The following is a 24,287-nucleotide window of genomic DNA, read 5'->3' on the forward strand; positions in this document are numbered from 1 at the left end:
ACTATACACTTTTTTTTGACAGGAATCTTCTCTACACATTATCTTCTGTTGACATAAGTCACAGTGTGTGTCACTATAGGCCGGTAGACAAGCCAACATGTTGAGGCAGTTTTCGCAAAATAAATAATAATAACAATTGAGGCGGTAACAACTGCTTAATGTGCTCAAACAGTTAGACCAGACCATGTGACACATGAGGTAAGCAATCTAAACAATTCAAAAAGAAATTCAAACAGTTAGACCAGGGACAATAAATATTTTGCTATGAACATATTTTTTTCACGAGTGCTATGAACATTTTTTGAACTGCGAATATCAGCATTTGTCCTTTTTTGCTTCAAATTCAGACTTGTAATGTTGTGCTGCCCTAGATACACCTTATATATCGCTCGATTGCACGTAATTGCATGGCACTTACTCCCACCACACAGCCGGCCATCATTTACTAAAACAACACCTATGGTTGGCTTCGCTAATTTCCATAGCTGACGGTCTCGATCTGGGCTACAATATTAATTAAATGTACTCTAATAAATAATTTGTTCTTTACAAGTTGTCTTCGTCTTGAAAATGAAACCTTATTTTTTATATTTCATCATCCATACTAATTTTTTTTAGCAAAATAACTAGTTGCTACCCCAATCCCATAATAGTAACACACCTGAAACAGATAAACTAGTCACTAACATCCCTGATATTATGTCTAAGAAATACATATATAAGTATATAAGCTTATTTAACACTAATTGTAACAACTTCAGTGTCAAGAATATAAATACCAATATCTGATTTCAGACATACATATATGTTAGTACTATGCACAGATAAACATATACTATGTAAATAACTAATTTCAGATAACATGTTCAAATGAACACACACACACACACACACACACACACACACACACACACACACACACACACACACACACACACACACACACATATATATATATATATATATATATATATATATATATATATATATATATATATATATATATATATACATACTTATATATATATATATATAGAAATTCTATTCATCACCCAGGGTGTAGAATAGTTTATTCTTCACCCGAGATAATCTTACGATCAATTTACAAATAAATTACATTTGGAATACAAATAATTAAATTTATATTGAACCATTATGTAATATTTGACAAAATAAAAACAAAAATATAGGTCACAAGACCAGAAAAAAATGAATTTATTGTATTTTTTGCACTATTGTTGTATGTTCGTAATTTTACGTGACATAAAATATTTTTACGTTGATTATATTTTCTTACGGTCTCTTTTTATGTATAAAATAAGAAAAAAAATATGAAATATAAAATTACGGTGCATTAATGTTAAAATAGAGGGGGTGAAGAATAACTATTCCTCACCCAGGGTGACAAATAGCGCAACCCTTAATTTGACTAATCCCCAATTTGAAAATACTAACACTGAACCAATGCCCAATTTTAAAGAACATACTCATCCTAGTTTCAGATAATTGTACATAGATGACATGTTCATCTAATTTCCCCCCTAATTTTTCTCAAACCCTAAATCTCTATTTATCCTAGAACCCTAAAATCAAAATGAAAAATAATAGAGAGGAAAGAGAGGAGTTAGACATACATGACACCGCGGAGTGGGGAAGCCCAGTTGTGGTCGTCGGTCGGATCAGCCACAATCACTGTGGCAAAAGACGTCGCCGCACGATATGTCGGGGACGACTAGGGCGGTTGCATGGAAAAGCTCATGTTTTGGAGTTAGTGGTCGACCTCACAGTAGTCGTCGCCTTCGCCACCAATCCCTCCACCACCTACCAAGTAATTGTTGTGGATGGGCTTTGCCGCCGCCATTACCGACCTTAGGTCAGAGCGAGCGCAGGAGAGAGCTAGCTGGTGTGAGAGAGTGACTGACTAGCACCAATAGAGAGAAGAGGTTCCTACGAGACCAAGTAGGATGACGACTGTTACCCCCTTCCGTCTATCCCGTGGCCTTGGCGGGTGGGCCAGACATGTCATAAAACGGTTAATTTTAACCCAACCTGTCATAAGTGGCTTTTGCCAATTTTTAAGACAAAAGTGGTAGGCATCAGTAAAGAAAAGAACGGTGTTTTTAAACCATAACGCCAATTGTGATTTTTTTTGCTATTACTTATCACAAAAGCATTTGCTGCTTTTTTAAATAGATTTGTGATAATCGATTCAGTCTTGGATATGAGAGTTGACATGCATAGAAACATGAAGTGTAGATATAACCAATAAATGTACAGACAAGAGACGGTCACAAGAGGAAATCGAAACCCATGATCTTTCGGCGATTCTGAGTGTTGGTAGATCCTAGATTATATTATGGCTGCGCAAGAACATCTAGTATATTACACTTACATATAGTTAGTGGTGACTTCCGCTTGCTAATTACCGTGTAGAATCTTAGGGTTGGTTTTGTAGCAAATCCTTTACTAATCCCACCATGCTTGACTCCATCCATCTTGCACCGTTTAAACATATGCCATGGCTTAATTTCCAAGGTACATCTCAACATAACATCAAATAGGCTGATCACCAAGCAAACTAAGGTCATATTTTGCGTGAAAATAATATGGATCCATCAGTGTTCAATGTTTTTCCCTTGTGCAAAGGTTCTAATTAGACAAGTGCATTTTACTATGTCCTCAGAGGTTTTTCATATATAATTTTTCATTCGGGTATTATACTCATGTCAGGAGATTATTGACAACTGGAAGGGCAAGAAAAATAAATGCTAACTAGACATGTTCTATTGTGGCCATTTGGGCAACATGTCTCTTTAGCCTTTTCAATGATCTTAAAGGCTCCAAATCTCTAATAAGCTCGTCACCGTGCCTGAGTAATTGATAGGAATTTGTCGCACAATTCACTCTTCTTTTTGAAAAATACTCTTGTTATAATTTATACTTGTCATAGAAACTTGCTCAAAGCAGGTTAAAATCCATTTCAGATTAATAACAATTGACATGATTTTTTGAATGAAAAAGAATAATCTAATCATCTGGCAGCAGCAATCACATGCAACAACTAGAATGCAAGAAATGTACTGTGGAAAAGAAAACTGTGAGAAAAAAACTAGCAAAATAAAATTATGTGGCTGCTGGGATTCGAGCCCAGGTCTCCACGGCCACAACGTGGAATTCTCACCACTAAACTACAGCCACAATCGTGTCCAATTTGAGCTGGCAAATTTCAAGTATGCAAAAATCTATCCTTCAAGGTGTACACACGTTCTTCTGTTGCGATGTGACGTTGGCATTTAGACCAAAAATGCTAAAACCTAGAGAAATAAAAACAAACTTAACCACATTCTCAATACATGTAAATGAACCAAAGCATGACTGCATGCCGCCATGCTTGGCTCCTGCCAGCTCTTCAACTTTATATTCAGCTTCTTTTAAATTTCATACCACTGCACCTTTATTCCCAGCTTATTCTCTTACTCTGTTTTGGTTGACGCCTTGAGCTTCAGCCTACAAAGGGGGAAATGAAGTAAGATATGTGGCCTATCTAGTTCAAAATCGAAATGATCATAAATGCTACATTAATCCATTCACGTACACACACAAATTGTATGACTGTTCCTGTAAAAAAACATCAAGTGTCAGCTTACTGTGGCGGTGAGGCCTGATGGATAAGTCTCTATACTAAGGTCTTTGTAGGGCTGCAACACATGGTCCCTGTGTTCTTATGACTATTAGGATAGCATCCTTGACAACTAAGGACTAGCATTTTAGCAGCATCTTAGACTAGCATCTTAGCATATGCTTAGCTGGCTAGCAACCTATAAATATGTATCCCCAACCCCTCAGGTTGGCATGGCATTGTGTGAGAAATAAACCAACGAAAAATGTTCCAACTCTTCCAATGTCATTCATCACTATCAATGCTCAGGCTGAAACGACTAACAAGGCCTAGATTATATCCATCATTTGACTATACGTATGATATTAAAAATAAGGGCATATTCAGGGACTATTTCTAACCATAAGAATATAATTTTGTCAATACATGATATATTTACCTTATATGCATGGGAACAAAGGTTTTCACCTAAGCATCTGGTTCTTGCATAATTCCGTCAGCCTTAGATGTCTAACATTTGATAGAGGAACACCCTCTACCACCTAGAGGTAAAAGTAGTTAAATAAAAATCCTAATGCATTGCAAAATTCTGAAGAAAGCAAAGTCTAGCCTTTACGTTGACCTCCACGCCAATGTCAAGTAACAGCAACGCTTCTATCTCCAAGTTGAGTTGGGAACTGAAAGCCCAGGCTAATCAAAGTTCTGAAGCAAGCTGGCAAAGCAACAAAAGTTAAGAGGAACTTTGATTAGCCAACAGAAGGTATGTGTAACCATCTTTCCACGCCAACATTAAGACGATAACTGCGGCCAAATTATAGACAGATTTAACATACTGCACAGTCACTGATAACTAATCATCCTGCAAGAGCAATCACATGCAATGAGTCCAGCTAGATTGCGAGAAATGTACTGTTAAAAAGAAAGAACTAGAGGGAAAAAAATGACTAGAGCAATTAGTACAGCTAGATTGTGAGAAATGTACTGTTAAAAAGAAAGAACAAGAGGGAAAAAACATAATTGTGTGGCTGCTGGGATTCGAGCCCAGGTCTCCACGGCCACAACGTGGAATTCTCACCACTAAACTACAGCCACAATCGTGTTCAACTTCAGATGGAAACCTACAAGGATATAGATATCTCCTTCGAGACCTTCTCTGCTCACACACTCACACTACCGGATGAGAAGCCCATATACTATGATGTTGGCATGTAGATCAAAAAATGCTAAAACCTACAGAACGAGTGTTTCCTGCAAATAAACTAAACCGCTATCTTAATACCACCGGTAAACAAACTAGAGCATGACACAAGTCACAAAAGAGTACGACTAGACGTAGCTGTCAAGCCGAGGACATATTGAGACGTCACTCTAGGTCGACAGACAAGCCAACATATTGAGGCGGTTTTCGCAATAAATAAATAGATAAATATTGAGGCGGTAACAAGAGCTTAAGGCGATCAAATCAAACAGTTGGAGCAGGAAAATTGCAAATTCTGCTTTGAACAATATTTGAACCGTGAATGGCAGCAGCCTATTTACACCAGCATTTGTCCCCTTTGCTCCAAATTCAGACTTGCAATTTTCTTCTCTTAAAATCGCCCGATTGCACCTAATTGCATAGTCCCACCACACAGCCGGCCAGGATGTACTAAAACAATACCCTGACATTGGCCTCGCTAATTTGCGACCTGTGTGTCATGTAGGCTGCTCAAAACTTGATCTCATCTCATATGCTTGGATGGATGTTAAATACCAACTTCCTAATACAATATATTAAGGCCTTGGTACACTGCCACGCTGGTAAATCTTGGTCAATCTGACAGTCACATCCCACTGCTTCAATAGACTATCTGGTCATATATAGTCTTACCAAACCGCAATGTATATGGGCGAAACGGAGGTGGTGCGGTGCAGAATTACAGATCATGGGCTACCTGTGTCAGCAACGCAGCTCCAAGCAGGCACCTTCTGTACATCCATCACTGCCATCGAGCGTCTAATATGCTCCACCTCACGCCATCTATCACCACTGCCTGCTTGGACATTGCTAAACACCACATGGTAGCCAACATTATCTGGTTCCAACTCCATAAGTTTCTGAGTTGCAAAAGATGCCAGCTCGACATTCGAATGTGTTCTGCATGATGCAAGGAGAGCACCCCAAATTCTTCCATCTGGCTTAACACTCATGTCACTGATCACTTGGACGGCTTCGTCTAGGTCACCCGAACGGCCGAGGATGTCCACCATGCAAGTGTAGTGGCCTAGCTCCGGCGTGATGCCAAACTCCCTAGTCATGCAATCAAACAATGCACGGGCTTCAGTAACAAGCCCTGAGTAACTACAGGCCAACAGCAAGCTCAGGAAGGTCACTCCGTTTGGCATTACTCCTTCCGCAAGCATTTGGTCAAACAATGCCAGAGCTTCCCTGCCGTTCCCATGAATCGCGTACGCTTCAATCATTGAACTCCATGCGACAATGTCTCTCTGCTGGATGTTGTTGAAGCACCGTCGTGCCAAACGGATGTTCCCACATCTAGAATAGAATTTAACAATTGATGTCTCCAAGTAACAGCTATTCTCATATTGTGCACCACCATGACTGTTTCGTATGATGTATCCATGAGCTGATTTACCTAGCCGCGAAGCACCTAATTCCATGTAACTGATGACTAGTCCTTGAAGCATGTCGGCGTTGATAGCTAGCTGAGAGTTCAACATTCGCCCAAACAGATGGACTACTTGTAAGAAGTGCCCATGGTGGATGAGACCCCACATCATGGCTGACCATATGCAGCTGTCTGTTCCCCTGAATTCTTCAAACAACTTGGCAGAGGATTCCATTTCACAGCATTTAGCATAGAAATCCAGAAAGGATGCCACCAAGATCGGATCACTAAGCCCACTCCTAATTACAAAACAATGGAGCTTCTTTCCTTGCTCAAGACACCTGTGCTTGGCAAATGCAGCAACCAGGGCAGTTAAGGTCTGGCAGGTTGGACGCACTTCCTCTCTTCTCATCCTTTCAAACATGTCAATGACTTGACCAACGTCTCCCTGCGACGAAAACTCTGAGATTATAATGTTCCAAGAAACCGCATCTCTTCCTCCCGGCGAGAGCTCGAACAGCCTCACCGCATCGTCCAAGCAAGTCGTCGCCCTGGCGAAGTGTGTCAATATTGAGTTGAGAACCAGTGGCTCTTCACTTAAACCGCTCTTCATCGCATAGCAGTGCAGCTGTCTCCCCCCGGGAACGTCCCTCTCGGCGGTACACCGACGAAGCAGCACCGCGAGCGTCACGGAGCTCGGCTCGCACCCGTCCATCCGCATCTTGGTCACCAATCGGGAAACCTCTCGTCTGTCGCCTGTACCGACGAAGGCAGAGATCAGCGACGTCCAGGAAACCACGTCCCTAACGGTCATTTCGTCGAACAGCTGCCGCGCGGAGGCGACCGCGCCGTGCCTCACGTAGGCGTCGACGAGGGTGTTGCAGAAGTAGAGATTGAGTGCGAACCCGGTCCGGACGCCCACCGAGTGGGCGGCCCCGACGAGGCCGTCGCGAGCAGCGAGCGAGGCCGCCGCGCGGTTGAGCAGCGGGAGCGTGAAGCCGTCCGGGCGGGCGCCGGCGCGGAGCATGGCGGCGAAGGCGGAGACGGCCGCCGCGGGGAGGCCGGAGTCGAGGCGGTCTCTGATGGCGGCGTTCCATTGGGGAGCGGCGGAGGTGGCCGGAGGCGGTGAGCTGGGTAGGAGGAGGCCGCGCTGGCGCTGGGCTGCCGTAGGTATCAGCAAGTTGGGTGTTGGACGAAATGCGGATGGAGGCATCTTGATATGGGACAGGCCGGACTGCAACAGCTCGCCGGAAAGGAGCAGGTGCACCGTGCAGGGCTAGTCGTCCGCCGCGGCGGAGGGTGTCTGTGAATTACTTTCAGGCCAACTTCACCGCGCGCACGCGGAAACAAACGGACTTTTGTCGGTTTGTGTTCGCTTTCGATTTATGCCGGGTCCAATTTTGCGTCGATTTTAGATGAAAACGGACAGCATGAAAACGGACAGCGCGCGGACAAGCAGGACGCGCGCTTGTCCGCCCCTGACCCGCCTGTCGGTGGCACGAACTAAAACCCACCCCCGCCCCCTTTGGCGCCATTTCTCCCCAAACCCTCACACGTTCACCGTCCCCTTCTCTTTTCCCGTTCATGGCCGACGTCCACCCGAATCCGGCGGTCCGACCGTCGACCAGCCCGGAATGGCCAAGAAGAAGAAGGCCAAGGCGCCAAGGAAGTCGCAGGCGGAGTGCACGCCGGATGAGATCGCCAAGTTAAACGCGGAATCGACGAAGAGGAGGAACCGGAGGGGCGGTCGTGAAGGACAACGCCGCCACGCGCAAGTTCGCTGCCGAGCGCGATGCGATGAAGGCCGCGCGGCGAAAGACCGAGGTCGAGGAGAAGGAGGCCATCGTCAACAAAGCGCACGCCCTCCTCATGCTTGGCATTTGTCGTCCGGCCGGTTTCTCTACAGCGACCGTCGGCCCGGCGAGCACAGGCTCGTCGGTCGCCCGGTCTCCGCACTGCCAGTCGCCGATGTTGCGGACCATGCTTGTGTCGCCCGACTCCCCCCCCCCCCCCCCCCCCCCGCCAAGGCACAACGCCCACACCCGTTTCTCGGGGTCACCGGACGTGAGCGTGATCGCGCCTTCCACCACACGCCCCTTGGCCTGCATCGACCTCAACGTCACACCTGGGTCTAGCAGCGGCAGCCAGCCGTTCGTCGAGATGCAAAGAAAGCAAGCACGCCCGCCGTTTACGAGCACCATGCCATCCCCCCGCGTCCTGTTCGACGAAATGTTAACACCAATGGCACCGGTCGACGACCCCCTGCACCCAGTTCATGGAGGATGTGATCTACAACGGTGGGCATGTCCCTGCCTATGATCCCGAGGAGACCCAAAGTCAGGATGGTCGCGCCCAGTTCGTTGTCGATGAAGAGGCCGACGACCGTGCTGACTACGACCATGGTGACTCGTGGCATGAAGACGATGACATCTATTGCGAAGGTGATGGTGATGAAGATGAAGGCAATGACATTGATATTAGTGGTGAGCCATTGTTCATCGACGAGCTCACCCAAAGAGCGGAAGCACAAAATAGGAAGAAGAGCATTTGCACGGGTTCATACACCCAAGATGAGGACAAGCTGATTTGCAATTGTTGGATGGAGATTGAAAGGATCGATATGGTTGGCTAGAGGGGGGGTGAATAGACAACGACCACTTTTCAATTAATCTTAGCAAGTTAAGGTAAACACTATGCGGGTTCACAAATAATATGACAATAAGGTGAACCCTATAGAATCTAACAACGAGAGCTATTAAGACAACTAAGATATAGTCACAAGCAAAAGCAAATACAAAGTAAGGGATAGAGATAACCACAAGTGGAACCGATGGAGACGAGGATGTGTTACTGAAGTTCCTTCCCTTTGACAGGAAGTACGTCTCCGTTGGAGCGGTGTGGAGGCACAATGCTCCCCAAAAAGCCACTAAGGCCACCGTATTCTCCTCACGCCCTCGCACGATGCAAGGTACCGTGATTCCACTATAGGTGCCCTTGAAGGCGGCGACCGAACCTTTACAAACAAGGTTGGGGCAACTCCACACAAAGCTTGGAGGCTCCCAACTAAACCACGAAGCTTCACCACAATGGAATATGGCTTCGAGGTGACCTCAACCGTCTAGGATGCTCAAACACCCAGGAGTAACAAGATCTGCAAGGGATTGGTGGGGGAATCAACTTTTCTCTCGGTGGAAGTGTGGATCTAGGCCTTCTCAACCAATCCCTAAAGAATCAACAAGTTTGATTGGCTAGGGAGAGAGATCGGGCACTTTTGAGCTTGTGGAGCAACAATGGAGCTTAGAGAGGTAAGAGATAGGGTTCCTCAGCTAGAAGAACCCTTTATATAGTGGGGGGAAAATTCAGACCGTTTTCCCACTCTCTGCCCGAGTTCCAGCGGTACTACCGCTGAGCAGGAGCGGTACTACCGCTGCCTGGCGGTACTACCGCTGGATGCAGCGGTACTACCGCTGGGTCTCCAGCGGTACTACCGCTGACACCAGCGGTACTACCGCTGGCCCCTTGGTAGTGCTCAAGCACTACTACCGCCGGGAAAGCCTTCGCAAAAGGGTCCATCCACGAACTACCGCTAGGTAGGTGGAACAAAGCACCTGGGCGGTACTACCGCCAGCTAGCGGTACTACCGCTGGCTGCAGCGGTACTACCGCTAGTAGTCCAGCGGTACTACCGCCGGAGCCAGCGGTACTACCGCTGGGGACCATTTCGCAGAGATACTCAAAATGAATAGGCGAGGGCCGCTCCAAAAGATAAGGAAAGGGAGAATGTGAAGTGTGCGTGTGTAAAGATAGATTCCACCCAAACCTTTCCACTACGGATCCCCTCTTAATAGTACGGCTTTCCTAAGACTCAAATAAAGAGAATCGTAGAGAGCGTCGTGCTTCCGTTCCAGGAGAGAGGAGATGAGTCGTCTTGTGCCGTTGACGTGTGTTATCTGAAACCTTGACACACACGGTTAGTCCTGTACGGTACTGTCATCAATCACCAAAATTACTTAGGCATAAACTATGCCCCAACAATCTCCCCCTTTTTGGTGGATTGATGACAATACCGGATTTGCACAGAGAATAATATGAGAACAAACAGATAGAGATATATGACAATACGGGGCATATGACTCACATCATATGATGGAAATAAATCTCGCATAAGATCATGTCTCACAAAAGATGGCAAACGAGAATCAAACCATACGAAATAAAGCAAAGCAATGCAAAGTTCGAAAATGAAAGCAAATCCTAGACTCTCTCCCCCTTTGGCACAAGACACCAAAAAGGGGCACACCTAATGCCACAAGTAACTACTCCTCGTCTTCAGGATCACCAGACTTGTCTGTCCCCTCCTGGTCGGTCTGCTCCTCCTCTTCCACCTCATCGCCAGACCACTGGTACCCCTGAGCCTGCATCCAAGTGGCCTCAGGAGTGATGTCGTCCTCTGAGCCGCTGGAGATGTCCACATCCAAGGTCCTGAGAACACGCTTATGCCTCTGGCGGCTCTGCTTCTGAGCCACGTGTGTCTGGTACTAACCTTTGGCCTACATATAGAAAAGTGTCTTCATCTTGTCCCGCAGTTTGATAGCCCAAGACAACATGGCAGACGAGCGGGACTGAGATGCGGTTCCTCTGTCAGCAGCAGTCTCTGTATCAGTATCCATGTGCTGAGAGGATGTAGATGGGTTGGCCCACTTGTCCTTGACGCGAAGCCTGATCGGGTCATGCACAATGTAATCAGACTGAGCGTAGAGCAGCTCCTCTGGAAAAGCCTCTTGCCACTTATGGCTAATGTATGCGAACAGGTAAGGCCCGTAGATAGGAACCTTACGGATGATGATGCAGTTTCAGAGCTCTGTGAATATCACATCAGAAATATCCAGTTGAGCAGACTCCTGAGACATAGCCTCCTCACAAAGTAACAGCATCTCAGCCAAGGAGCCATGGACCTCATCGAAGTTACCACTCCGAGGGAAGAGGGTGTTGCGAAAGATCCGATGCATGATGTCCAGGTGCTTGGGAAGCACCCCCTTCCTTAGATACAGTGTCTGCAGTCTGTCCTTTGCGGGGGCCCTATCGGTGGGGGCTGAAGCATGAGGACGCAGCCCAAGAGGAGTGTCAGCACCCTGAAAGTCAATGTGAAGGAACTGCATGAACTCAGTCCAAGAACCGGTCATCTTCTTTGACCCAGTCATCCACACCATGGAACGCTGTTCATCAGGAGAGAAATGGACTGTGACATAAAACTGAGCAACTGCAGTGGGATCAAAGTCCGTCTTGAAGGTGATGATGTCTTTGATGCCCAGTTTGTCAACCAGAGAGAGGGCATCACCAAAGTAGTCCATGTTCCGCTGAAGATGTGCCAGATCAATCCACTGAACAGAGACATAGTTCTTCTTGAAATGAGCAATAACATCCCGATAGATCCTGCACTGGTCCCTTGCCCAGACATGGTCAACACCCTCGATCACATCCCTCTCCTTGAGATAGTGGTTCTTGGTGCGAAATTGCAGAAAGTCCTTGGGGGACATTGTACGGATATTGACCCTCTTGTCCTTGTGAGCGACCTTCTTGAAGGACTTCTTCTTGGGAGGCAGACCAGAGGTGGCAGACCCCTCAGGCGCCTCTGGATTGCAATACTGTTTGGACTGCGTGTCCCGTGGGGGGTTCGAACGGCGAGAAGAGCCACCTGTGACACAGACCACACAGCGAAAAAGAGGCGACAAGAAGAGTCAAGGCAATGAATCTTGAAAACGCAAAACAAGTAAACACGCATTGCTAAGCAGAAACAACCAGAAAAATACATAGTGAACTCTCATGGCGGTAGTACCGCCACCCCTGGCGGTAGTACCGCTACCCCCTGGCGGTAGTACCGCTGGGGGTTTGACTTTCAGATCTGACATATAAAACTCGTTTTCGAGGGCATGGGCTGAATATGAACACTAAGACGTACACCCCCAGCCCTACTGTCATGAGGAACACTTAGTAACAAGAGATACATACATGCCTAGGCAAGAGAGAACACGTTTTAGATCTAATACAAAAGTTCAAGTGTTCGATCTAAGACGAGTAACTCCTAGGGCATGGCAGCAAACTCAACATCAAACCATCGGACCTATACTCCCCTCAAATATTTCCTTCATGCCATCCAAGAACTAGCCATAGGATCAAAAGTATGAATCCAATCCCCAATGCTCCTAACCCTAGAACACGAACAACAACCAAATAGAAGAAGGGAGGAGCTTTACCGGGATTCATGGCTCTTGGAGGAGGAAGAAGAGATGAAGCAACCCTTCCACACCAATGGGGAGAAGGAGCTCCACGAAGTGAGATCCAATCAGGGAGTTTTCGGGCTAGGGGAGGGAGGAGCCGCGAGGAAGAAGAAACAGAAGAGAAAATCGGGCTCCCCCTCCCTTTATATAGCCCAAGGGGTACGGGCCAGCGGTAGTACCGCTGTGGCCCTGGCGGTAGTACCGCCAGCTAGCGGTACTACCGCCAGGGCCACAGCGGTACTACCGCTAGCTGGCGGTAGTACCGCCAGATGCAGCGGTAGTACCGCTGGGGTCCTGGCGGTAGTACCGCTCCCCCTGGCGGTAGTACCGCTCCCTCTTGAAACCCTAGAATTTTTCTAGCCGGTCGTGTTAGATTTTGAATCCTGGCGGTAGTACCGCTACCCCTGGCGGTAGTACCGCTGGGGTCCTGGCGGTAGTACCGCTGTACATGTTTCAACACGGCTAAGGAAATAAGGGTGAACTTGGGCACATGACAAGAGTAAAAGGAGATAGCATCCAAGAGAATGTACTGACTTGTCATTGTATATCCTCTCCTTTATACGCAGGAGAGGATGGAGGGGCGGTGGCCGAGGCCACCTATGTTTGAGACAATGGTATGACACCGCGAAGAATTATCCTTGGGTTCATGACCAATGCTCGTCTTTGAAGCACAAGTGCCATTTGACAATGGCTAAAGTGAAAGACTAGATTGATTTACGCATAATGGGGGGAGGGAGAGTTTATTGAGAGAACAACACTCCCCCTATGTCCATGCCTACATCTAGACCAAGATGGAATGTAAAGTGAGGTGCAATATGCCTAGTTTCAATCCACATTACTTGAATCAATGATATTCAGCTCATGCCTTAACTCCCGGAACCTTGCTTCATCTAGAGGCTTAGTGAAGATATCTGCAAGTTGCTCTTCAGTGTGGATGAAGTGAACCTCAATATCACCTAGCTTGATATGTTCACGAATGAAGTGATGACGAATATCAATATGTTTGGTTTTGCTATGTTGCACAGGGTTAAGGGAAATCTTGATGGCGCTTTGATTGTCACATAGAAGAGGCACTTTGTCACAAGTGACACCATAATCCTTTAAAGTTTGCCTCATCCATAGCAATTGTGCACAACAACTTGCAGCTGCCACATACTCAGCTTCGGTGGATGATAAGGAGACACAGTTCTGCTTCTTTGAAGACCAACTTACCAAAGAGCAACCAAGGAATTGGCATCCTCCAAACATTGACTTCCTCTCCACACAATCTCCAGCCCAATCTGAATCAGAATAGCCAACTAGATTGAAGTTTGCTCCTTTGGGATACCAGAGGCCAAAGTTTGGGGTATGAGCCAAATATCGGAAGATTCGTTTGACAACCATGTAATGACTTTCTTTTGGTGCGGATTGAAACCGTGCACATATCCCTACACTCAACATAATATCCGGTCTAGATGCACAGAGGTAAAGGAGGGATCCAATCATGGAGCGGTATACCTTTTGATCCACTGCTTTACCATTGGGATCACTGTCAAGCTTGCATCTGGTTGGCATGGGGAACTTGACCGGTTTGACATCTTCGAGCTTGAACCGTTTGAGCATGTCTTGAGTGTACTTGGCTTGTTTGATGAATGTCCTTTCTAGACCTTGTTTAATCTCGAAGCCGAGGAAAAACTTCAACTCTCCCATCATGGACATCTCAAACTTCTCAGTCATTAGTGCAGCAAATTCTTCATTGAATGAAATGTTAGGAGAGACAAAGATAATATCATCAACATATAGTTGGCATATGAACAAATCCCCTTTAACCCTCTTAGTAAAAAGAGTGGGATCAATCTTCCCAATTTCAAACCCACGATCTTGTAACAACTCAGTAAGGTACTCATACCACGCGCGTGGGGCTTGTTTAAGGCCATAGAGTGCCTTATTGAGTTTGTACACATGATTGGGGAGCTTGGGATGTTCGAATCCCGGGGATTGTTTGACATATACCAACTCATTCAAAGGACCATTAAGAAACGCACTTTTCACATCCATTTGTTGTAATTTGAAGTTATGATGAGAAGCAAATGCAAGTAACATGTGAATAGATTCTAGACGAGCAACAGGGGCAAAGGTTTCACCGTAGTCGATACCCTCGACTTGGGAGTAGCCTTGAGCCACCAATCTTGCCTTGTTTCGAATCACAATTCCATTTGCATCTTGCTTGTTCTTGAATATCCATTTGGTCCCGATGACATTATGTTCCTTCGTTGGCCGAGGTACTAAATCCCAGACTTGGTTGCGCTCGAAGTTGTTAAGTTCTTCGTGCATGGCCATAAGCCAATCCTCATCACCGAGTGCTTTCTGTACCTGTTGAGGTTCACAATACGAGACAAACGCGTGATGCTCACAATAATTCCAAAGCTGTTGACGGGTAGATACTCCCCTTTTTAAACTGCCAAGAACATTCTTCATAAGGTGTGACTTGGCTTTCAGCTTGTTCGCATTCTTGGCTGCTCGACGCTCCAAGAGTTCTTCATTCGATAACGGAGGAGCATCGACTTGTTTCTTTTGTTTGCCCTTGCGTCTTGAGTCGGTTGTTGGAGCTCCAGACGGGAATTGTGAGACAGTCTCCTGATCATCTTGTCCTTCGACTTGAGCAGGTTCACTAGTTTGATCTTGTATCAGTGGTTGCTCTTGATCTTGATCTTGTGCTGGTTCCGGGTCTTGGAGTAGAGCTTGAATATCATGGGGCATATCACCATTGTTAGGCAATTGACCTTGACCGTGAGCTTGATCAACTTGTTGAGAGTCTTCTCTTTGTTCATCGGAAGCGTGTGGGGCTTGTGGGGGTGATGGCTCCACTTGAGTAGAGCATTGTCCTTCTCCTTCGGCCACAAGGGGTTCCTCAATGGGGAGTATTTGACCAATCCCCATTCTTCTTATGGCTTCGAGAGGAATTTCATCACCTATATCACAAAGACCACTTTGCTCCACTTGGGAGCCATTATTTTCGTCAAACTCTACGTTACACGTCTCCTCAATTAGTCCGGTGGACTTGTTGAGGACACGGTAAGCATGAGAGTTTGTAGCATAACCAACAAAGATACCCTCATGTGCTCTAGAATCAAATTTAGCTAACCGAGCTCCCTTTTTAAGAATGAAACACTTACAACCGAATACTCGGAAGTACTTGAGATTGGGTTTGTTTCCAGTTAGAATCTCATACGGAGTCTTGTTCAAGCCTTTGCGGATGTAGAGCCGATTGGACGCATGACATGCTGTGTTGATGGCCTCTGCCCAGAAGTTGTATGGAGATTTGAATTCTGCCATCATTGTTCTTGCAGCGTCTATCAAGGTCCGGTTCTTCCTTTCTGCCACGCCGTTTTGCTGAGGGGTATATGGTGTAGAATATTGGTGCTTTATTCCCTCATCACCTAGAAACTCATCTAGGGTGTAGTTCTTGAACTCGGTGCCGTTGTCACTCCTAATCATCAAGATCTTTGCTTCATGTTGACGTTGTGCTTCATTAGCAAAGTTGATGACCGTTTGTTGAGTTTCACTCTTCCTTTTGAAGAAATATACCCAGGTATATCTTGAGTAGTCGTCAACAATCACTAAGCAATATTTTCTGCCTCCAAGACTATCAAATGTTGGAGGACCAAACAGATCCATATGGAGAAGTTCCAATGGCCTCTTAGTGTAGATAAGAGTCATTGGACGATGAGCAGTTTCATGAATCTTTCCTTTAATGCAAGCACTGCAAACACGATCTTTAGCAAAGCTCACATTTGTTAGTCCACGAACATGGTCCCCTGTCAGAAGACTTTGCAAAGATCTCATATTGACATGAGCTAAACGGTGATGCCAAAGCCAGCCCACGTCAACTTTAGCCATTAAATATGTCGCAGTCTTAGTGGGTCGCTTTGAGAAGTTCACTACATAGAGACCATTTTCGACATGTCCAACATAGGCTACTTTAAGAGTCTTGCTCCTTAGGAGGACCACAGTGTCAATATTAAAGAATGTGGAAAAACCCATGATTGCAAGTTGACGAACCGAAAGTAAATTGTAGGCAAGTGACTCAACAAGCATGACCTTCTCAATAGATAAATCTTGAGAGACGACCACCTTACCAAATTCCAATACCTTTGACGAGGATGCATCGGCGAATTGGACATGGGTGGGCATAGATGGAGAAGGATGCACATCCACCACTAAGTCCTTGCTTCCGGTCATATGATTTGTTGCTCCACTATCGAGCAACCATGACACCCCATCGGAAGCAAACTCCTGCAATAGATCAAGGCTTGGTTTTAGGTACCCATTTTTTAATGGGTCCTTTCATGTTAGAGACAAGGGTCTTAGGAACCCAGATAGCCCATTCAATATCTTCATCGTAGGAACCAACAAATCTGGCATAAACATGCCCATCACTAGCACAACATAACACATAATAGGAATTGAGTTTGCCGGCTGTGTTAGTAGGAGTGGTTTTGCCCTTCTTGGGGTTCCCATAGTCCACCTTGTTCCTGTTCACCTTCTGAGTCCCCTCACCCTCTTTGACAAAGATGTCCATGAGGGTGAGAGATCGTTTGTCCTTGTTCTTCCTCTTACCTTTTGACTTGGAGGTAAGTCCAATTCCTTCCTTTCCTACAACACCCTTTTGAGTGCTCAAGAGATCGTTCAGACTCTTCTCACCTTGTCTGCATGCCACAAGGCCCTTCTCAAGTTTCTCCTTTAACTTGGCATTTTCCTCCACAAGATGAACATGCTCACAACAGGGGTTAGTTGCACAAGTATTATCAATTAACACAATGGGAGGACAAGTAGAGATCTCCTTGGCAAGCTTTGTGTGGAGTTGATCATGAGACTCTTTCAGAGAGAAATGAACACCTTTCAAGGCTTTGTGGGCCTTGTCAAGTATGTCAAACTCTTCTTTGAGTCTGTCACGACCAACCTCAAGAGCATACTTTTCAGATTTAAGCATGCGAGTAAGAACAACATCATGATCTAGTTTCTTTTGCATTTTAGCGCAGTCATCGTTATATGACTCCTCAAGAGCCAAACGAAGAGTGCGCTCTTCTTCTAGAGCACTAGATAATTCGGCAATTTCATCGGCATAGTCACGGCTATGTCCCTGAAGCTCGGAGATGGTCTCCTCATGAGACTCAATGAGGTCAGTGGCCTCACCCAGTTGTTCCAAGAGAGCAACAAAGTGCTTCTTGGGTTCTCCCTTAATAGTGCATAGAAACTTATCAAGATCATGCTCATTAAGTTCTCCAACATCACTATCTTCTACACAATTTAACAATGAAGGAGCAGAAGCAATGTTGGTCTTAATGATGGGAGTTACCTGATTGGTACCTTTTGCCATGAGGCACTTGGTGATGTGGTTCTCGTTGGGGGCGTTGAAGAGAGACACCTTCTGGGAAGAGGTAGTGGCAATAGCAACAGTTGCCGTTGCCACTGTATCATCATCATCACCATCGTCATCAGAAGGATACTCCTCCAGGGCCACCATCCCTTTTGGGTGAGGTTTCTTCACAAAGTTGTTCTTGATTGGAAATGATTTGGTTTTGTCTTTGCGAATGAGCTTGCCTCCGTTGTCTTCCCTCTTCTCATAGGGACATTCTGCCACGAAGTGACTTACGTTGCCACAGTTATAACATGTCCTTACTCGTTGTTTGGGTTTGAATCCACTCGAGTTGTTCTTGTTGAAGGTGGGTCTTGAGTTCCTTTTATTTCCCCAGAATTGCCTTGATGCAAGAGCCATGTGCTCATGATAGGCATACTTTGTGTCTTCCGGGCAGCTCTCCTCTTCCTCATCTTCTTATTCTTCTTCAAGCATTGCTCTTGCTTTCAACGCAAGGTTGGGTGAAGTGGTTTTTGATCGGACACGAGCAAGTGCATTGTCGGCTATTTCGTTCATGATTGACATTGCAATGAACTCATCCAACACTTCACTGGAAGACAAGGAGTGGAAGTCTGGCCGCTGACGAATGAAAGATGACATGGCTTTATTGAAAGGCATGATGGCTTTGAGAAACTTGCGCTTGACCCATGTATCATCCACATCCTTACTCCCATGATCCTTTAGTGCCACAGCAATAGCAGTCACCCTCCGATAGAGATCACGGGGGTCCTCGTCTTCCTTCATCACAAACTCATCGGCCTTATCAAGTATCACTTCATAGTTGGATCGTTGAATACTTGAGCTTCCCTTGTACAACACCATAATATGCTCCCAACAATCCTTGGCCAATGTGAAGGGACATAAGTGGGGAAGATCTTCAGGTGGCACAGCAGACTGGAGAATAAACAACGCAGAGTGATTATATTGATTGTCTGCATCTTCTCTTGGAGTGAGGTTGCTTGGGTCATGGGGATAATATCCTTGCTCGATAATTCTCCACAAATTTGTTGAGCTGTGATTCAAATGAGACTTAATAGAAAATACCAAGTTAGCAAAGTCACCTTTCACAAGTTTAGGAGGAGGACCAACAGGATTAAGACGAGGTGCGAGAACGGGTCCTCCATAGGCCATGGGAGGTGGAACTGAGGCATATGTTCCAGTCCCATCCTTTTCGTGAGGTGAAACCGGTCGCATACCTTTAGCCGCTTCCTTAGAGGAGTTGGCCTCCGAATCGGAAATGGTGGGTTTAACCACTAAAGCCGGTTCGGGTGCAACTTTTAAGACCCTCAATTAATTCTTTAAGCATGGTTTTGACTTCGCTCGTCAAGGACGTCTTGAGGGCTGCCATAGTCGTATTCAAGTCGTCCCTTGTGACCGAAGTCAAGTCCATGTCCTCGGGTTGTCCATGGTTAACTTCCTCTCCGCCTTCCATACTCTTCAGGTGGTTAAACCCTTAATAAAGAGACGTGGATCTGATACCAATTGAAAGGATCGATATGGTTAGCTAGAGGGGGGGTGAATAGACAACGACCACTTTTCAATTAATCTTAGCAAGTTAAGGTAAACACTATGCGGGTTCACAAATAATATGACAATAAGGTGAACCCTATAGAATCTAACAACGAGAGCTATTAAGACAACTAAGATATAGTCACAAGCAAAAGCAAATACAAAGTAAGGGATAGAGATAACCACAAGTGGAACCGATGGAGACGAGGATGTGTTACTGAAGTTCCTTCCCTCTAACAGGAAGTACGTCTCCGTTGGAGCGGTGTGGAGGCACAATGCTCCCCAAAAAGCCACTAAGGCCACCGTATTCTCCTCACGCCCTCGCACGATGCAAGGTACCGTGATTCCACTATAGGTGCCCTTGAAGGCGGCGACCGAACCTTTACAAACAAGGTTGGGGCAACTCCACACAAAGCTTGGAGGCTCCCAACTAAACCACGAAGCTTCACCACAATGGAATATGGCTTCGAGGTGACCTCAACCGTCTAGGATGCTCAAACACCCAGGAGTAACAAGATCTGCAAGGGATTGGTGGGGGAATCAACTTTTCTCTCGGTGGAAGTGTGGATCTAGGCCTTCTCAACCAATCCCTAAAGAATCAACAAGTTTGATTGGCTAGGGAGAGAGATCGGGCACTTTTGAGCTTGTGGAGCAACAATGGAGCTTAGAGAGGTAAGAGATAGGGTTCCTCAGCTAGAAGAACCCTTTATATAGTGGGGGGGAAATTCAGACCGTTTTCCCACTCTCTGCCCGAGTTCCAGCGGTACTACCGCTGCCTGGCGGTACTACCGCTGGATGCAGCGGTACTACCGCTGGGTCTCCAGCGGTACTACCGCTGACACCAACGGTACTACCGCTGGCCCCTTGGTAGTGCTCAAGCACTACTACCGCCGGGAAAGTCTTCGCAAAAGGGTCCGTCCACGAACTACCGCTAGGTAGGTGGAACAAAGCACCTGGAGCGGTACTACCGCTGACCAGGGGCGGTACTACCGCCAGCTAGCGGTACTACCGCCAGCTAGCGGTAGTACCGCTGGCTCCGGCGGTAGTACCGCTGGACTACTAGCGGCAGTACCGCTGGGGACCATTTTGCAGAGATACTCAAAATGAATAGGCGAGGGCCGCTCCAAAAGATAAGGAAAGGGAGAATGTGAAGTGTGCGTGTGTAAAGATAGATTACACCCAAACCTTTCCACTATGGATCCCCTCTTAATAGTACGGCTTTCCTAAGACTCAAATAAAGAGAATCGTAGAGAGCACCGTGCTTCCGTTCCAGGAGAGAGGAGACGAGTCGTCTTGTGCCATTGACGTGTGTTATCTGAAACCTTGACACACACGGTTAGTCCTGTACGGTACTGTCATCAATCACCAAAATTACTTAGGCGTAAACTATGCCCCAACAGAGATTAGCCAACATCCAAGGACGAACGTGCAACAAAAGGGCCTAGTTTTTTGGACGAGAGTCCACAAAACTTTCCATTGAAAGGAAGATGTTTGAGCCTTATCAAATCACAAGCGACCGTGGCATCACCTCGATTCAAAAGAGGTGGTTGTTCATCCAACAAGAGTGCAATAAGTATTGCGCCGCATCGGAGAGCGTTGAAGCACGGCCCGTGAGTGGTCCCGGCATTGGGGACATGGTATGCTCTCCTCATCCTAGTCCTCTCCTTGCTTCGGCCTTGTATATGTTTGAATGTCCAAATCTTGTTGATCATGTGGTGTAGGCATTTCAATCTTTGGAAGCATTCAAGGCCCGACACAATGACAAGCCATTCACTCTTACGCATTGTTGGACGATCATCAACAATTGCCCTAAGTTCAAGGATCAATATCGTGAACTTCAAAGGAAGAGAGGCAAGAAGACGGCCAAGTTCGTCGGAGGTGGAGATGGCGAGGCGTTGAAGAGGCCGAGGGGCAAGACCAACTCCAAGGTGGACGACATACGTGATGCCGCATCCATGGCCTTGCATGAGACTTTGCATGGCATGATGTCTCAAAAGGACACGAGGGACGAGAAGAAGCGGCAAAGCAAGGACGAGCAAATGAAGCAATACCTGGAGCTTCAAAGGAAGAAGCTTGAGATGGAGGCGGTGGCCAAGAAGAGGAAGATCGACCTGGAGGAAGCGGCCCGTCAAAGGCAGCTCGACATTGAGGCAGCCAATGTCGAGGCCAGAAGAGGCAGCTCGACATCGAGGCCACCAATGCCGCAACCAAAGCGAAGGAGGTGGCCCTTGCGATCATGAGCGTGGACTTGACCAAGATGAGCGAGAAGACGAGGAGCTAGTTCGAGGCCAGGCAGAAGGAGATGTTCGACGCTGACGGCCTGAACTAGGTCATCCGATCGGACGTGGTCGTTCTTTTTTTTAGGCTGGCATCGGTGCTGCCCGCTGGGCCGCTGGCTGTGTGCCGGCGAGAAACAGATTCATTTTGGAGGCTGGCTGTGTTGCCGCCCGCTAGCTGTGTTGTCGGCAAACAAAACTATTTATTTTGGAGGCTGGTTGTGTTGCTGGCCGCTGGCTTTGTTGCCGGCGAGGACGTGTAGGCCGTTGGTTGCGTTGCCGGCGTGAACTAGCTAGGCCGCTGGTATTTGAAGCGTTGTTCTTTTGGAGGCGAACAAGATAGGACAAACGGATGCGGCCGCGCGCTGGGCGCACGGCCAGCGCATCCCAGGACAGGGCCGGACACGACCCCATCTCCCTATTCCAAACAGTCAGAATCCGGGCAAAACGAACGTCCGTTTGAGGTCGCGTGGTGGAGTTGGCCTCAAGCGTATGGTGTGTGGCACTAAAAAGAAGTACATACCGGCAAAAAAAACTCTCCTTTTTTCCTTTTCCTTTTTATTTATACTTTGTTTGATTACTAAGATGATGTATGTGAGTTAAATAAGATTTCATCCAGGGACGGGTCTAAGGGGAGGCGAGGGGGGATAGACCCTCCTCAATGATTTGATTTTTCTTCAATCGAAGTTGCTATTTTAGCCAAAAAATCCAACATCATGAAAGCTTTACTTTCTTTATGAGCAAACTCACCCCCTTCATACGTTCATATTGGCTTTGTCCTTGTTCTCATCTACATGAGAATTAACAAATAAAAAAAAAGGCATTGAGTTTTGAAGGATCAAACCTGAGACCGCATACTGTTGCTGAGCACCAACTACTACCGTGACAATATATAAATGTCCATAAATTTAAAACAGATAAAGAAAATATAAAAAATGAATAAAATGAAAAAGGAGAAAATATAAAGTATAGCTAAATACAAGAAATCATTAGTTTATAACACGTAATGAAACAGAAAAAAGAAAACAATAAAGAAAAACAAATGCAACAGCGAATCGAGACAATTTAACAATAGAAAAAAGGTAAAATCAGCCCACGCGTGTCGGGCAGGCTACACGGAACGGGCTATAAATAGTACTTCCTCTGTCTTAAAATAAGTGACTCGAAAATGACTTAATATTATATTAAATTTAGTACAAAGTTGAGTCATTTTTGAATCACTTATTTTGAGACGGAGGGAGTATGATCGAGCAAATACAAGATCGAAAAGCCAGACAAATTGCTAGACTTGTACGTATATTTTGAAGACAAAACAAATCCAATGGTAAAGGACTTAGATGTGAGGTAACAGTTTCACATCTAGATGTAAAATATGAAATTCATAGAATTATTAGGTGATCATATGTGGTCCAAACATTAATTATTAGTGGTCAAATATATTTGAAAAACTAATATAGAGGTAAAACTGAAGCATACCCACATTCACGCAAACGTTGATGTTTTCTTCAATATCATCTTGAGGATGAATATCGAAGGTTACTCTTGCATATCCTCCTTAAATTCATATGCCTTACCTAGAGCTTCCCTCTGAAATGTGTATAGCTTAACCCGAAATGGATAACTATGTTTAGTCCTCAGGTGAGCTCTCCTTGTCTTCATATTCTTACTATCTTGGAAAGCGAGCTTCTTGAAGACATACCATCTTGCATGACATTGGATACATTAGTGGAATTGTAAAAAACAGAAATTACACGTTGAAGAAAAAAAAACACAAGTCATGATTAATTACGAAAAATATATGTCATCATTGCATACCTAAAGACATCGAATGACTCGTCCAACTTGATGGTGAAGAACCTACCGTCTTGCAGGTGAGGCCTGTCGCAGATTCCTCGATCGTCACTGCAGTAATCACATTCAAGGATCCGTTGTTGGACATTTCTTGTGTTCACGATTCAAATATTAACCGACGACAATTATACTAGGAAGTATTCTGCATGGATTGACTTTCGGCCTGTCGAGGCTTCCTTAAAAAAATATAATATATCATGGTGTATATGGTGCGGCAATCCGTCACATTGATATGGTTGTGTATGTGGTGGACACTCCTCTTGACATAAATTTTGACCATTGTTGCTCGTCGCTCCTTCCTTCGTCCCCGTGTGTATTACCAAAATGTGTAGCACATAGAGAAGAAGGAGGAAGTGACCCCCACAACAGCAGTTGGGACTCTTCCTCTGATATTTTGACTGTTGGTGATGGTCGCTTCATCTCCCTTTCTCGCGCATTATACTGATACGTCTTCAATGTATCTATAATTTTTGATTGTTCCACGCTAATATATTATCATTCTAATATGCTTTTGAGGTATTTATTTACCATTTTATATTATATTTTAACACTAACCTATTGACCCACTGCCCAGTGTCAGTTGTTGTTTTCTGCGTGTTTTTTACTTTGCGTATTTTTCATACCAAAGGAGGTCCAATTGCCCTGAAATTTTTTAATGATTTTTTTCTGGACCAAAAAAAGAGCAATGAGCATCGGAAGAAAGTTGGAGGCCTCACGAGGGGCCCACAAGTTATCAAAGTGTGGCCTG

General features: G+C 45.7%; 2 non-coding genes and 1 pseudogene across 2 annotated transcripts; 1 reads left to right on the top strand and 2 right to left on the bottom strand.

Annotated features, from left to right (window-relative positions):
* Window positions 1-3,126: 3,126 nt before the first annotated feature.
* Window positions 3,127-3,198, bottom strand: TRNAH-GUG. The gene has a single exon. It is a non-coding gene; the product is annotated as a tRNA-His (tRNA).
* A 1,441-nt stretch (window positions 3,199-4,639) lies between these two features.
* TRNAH-GUG lies at window positions 4,640-4,711 on the bottom strand. Its single transcript has one exon. It is a non-coding gene; the product is annotated as a tRNA-His (tRNA).
* Window positions 4,712-7,737: 3,026 nt separating this feature from the next.
* Window positions 7,738-21,741, top strand: LOC123401769 (annotated as a pseudogene).
* The last annotated feature ends 2,546 nt before the right edge of the window (window positions 21,742-24,287 follow it).

This window comes from Hordeum vulgare, chromosome 1H (genome assembly GCF_904849725.1).
Source record: "Hordeum vulgare subsp. vulgare chromosome 1H, MorexV3_pseudomolecules_assembly, whole genome shotgun sequence".
In the NCBI taxonomy this organism is placed as follows: Eukaryota; Viridiplantae; Streptophyta; class Magnoliopsida; order Poales; family Poaceae; genus Hordeum; species Hordeum vulgare.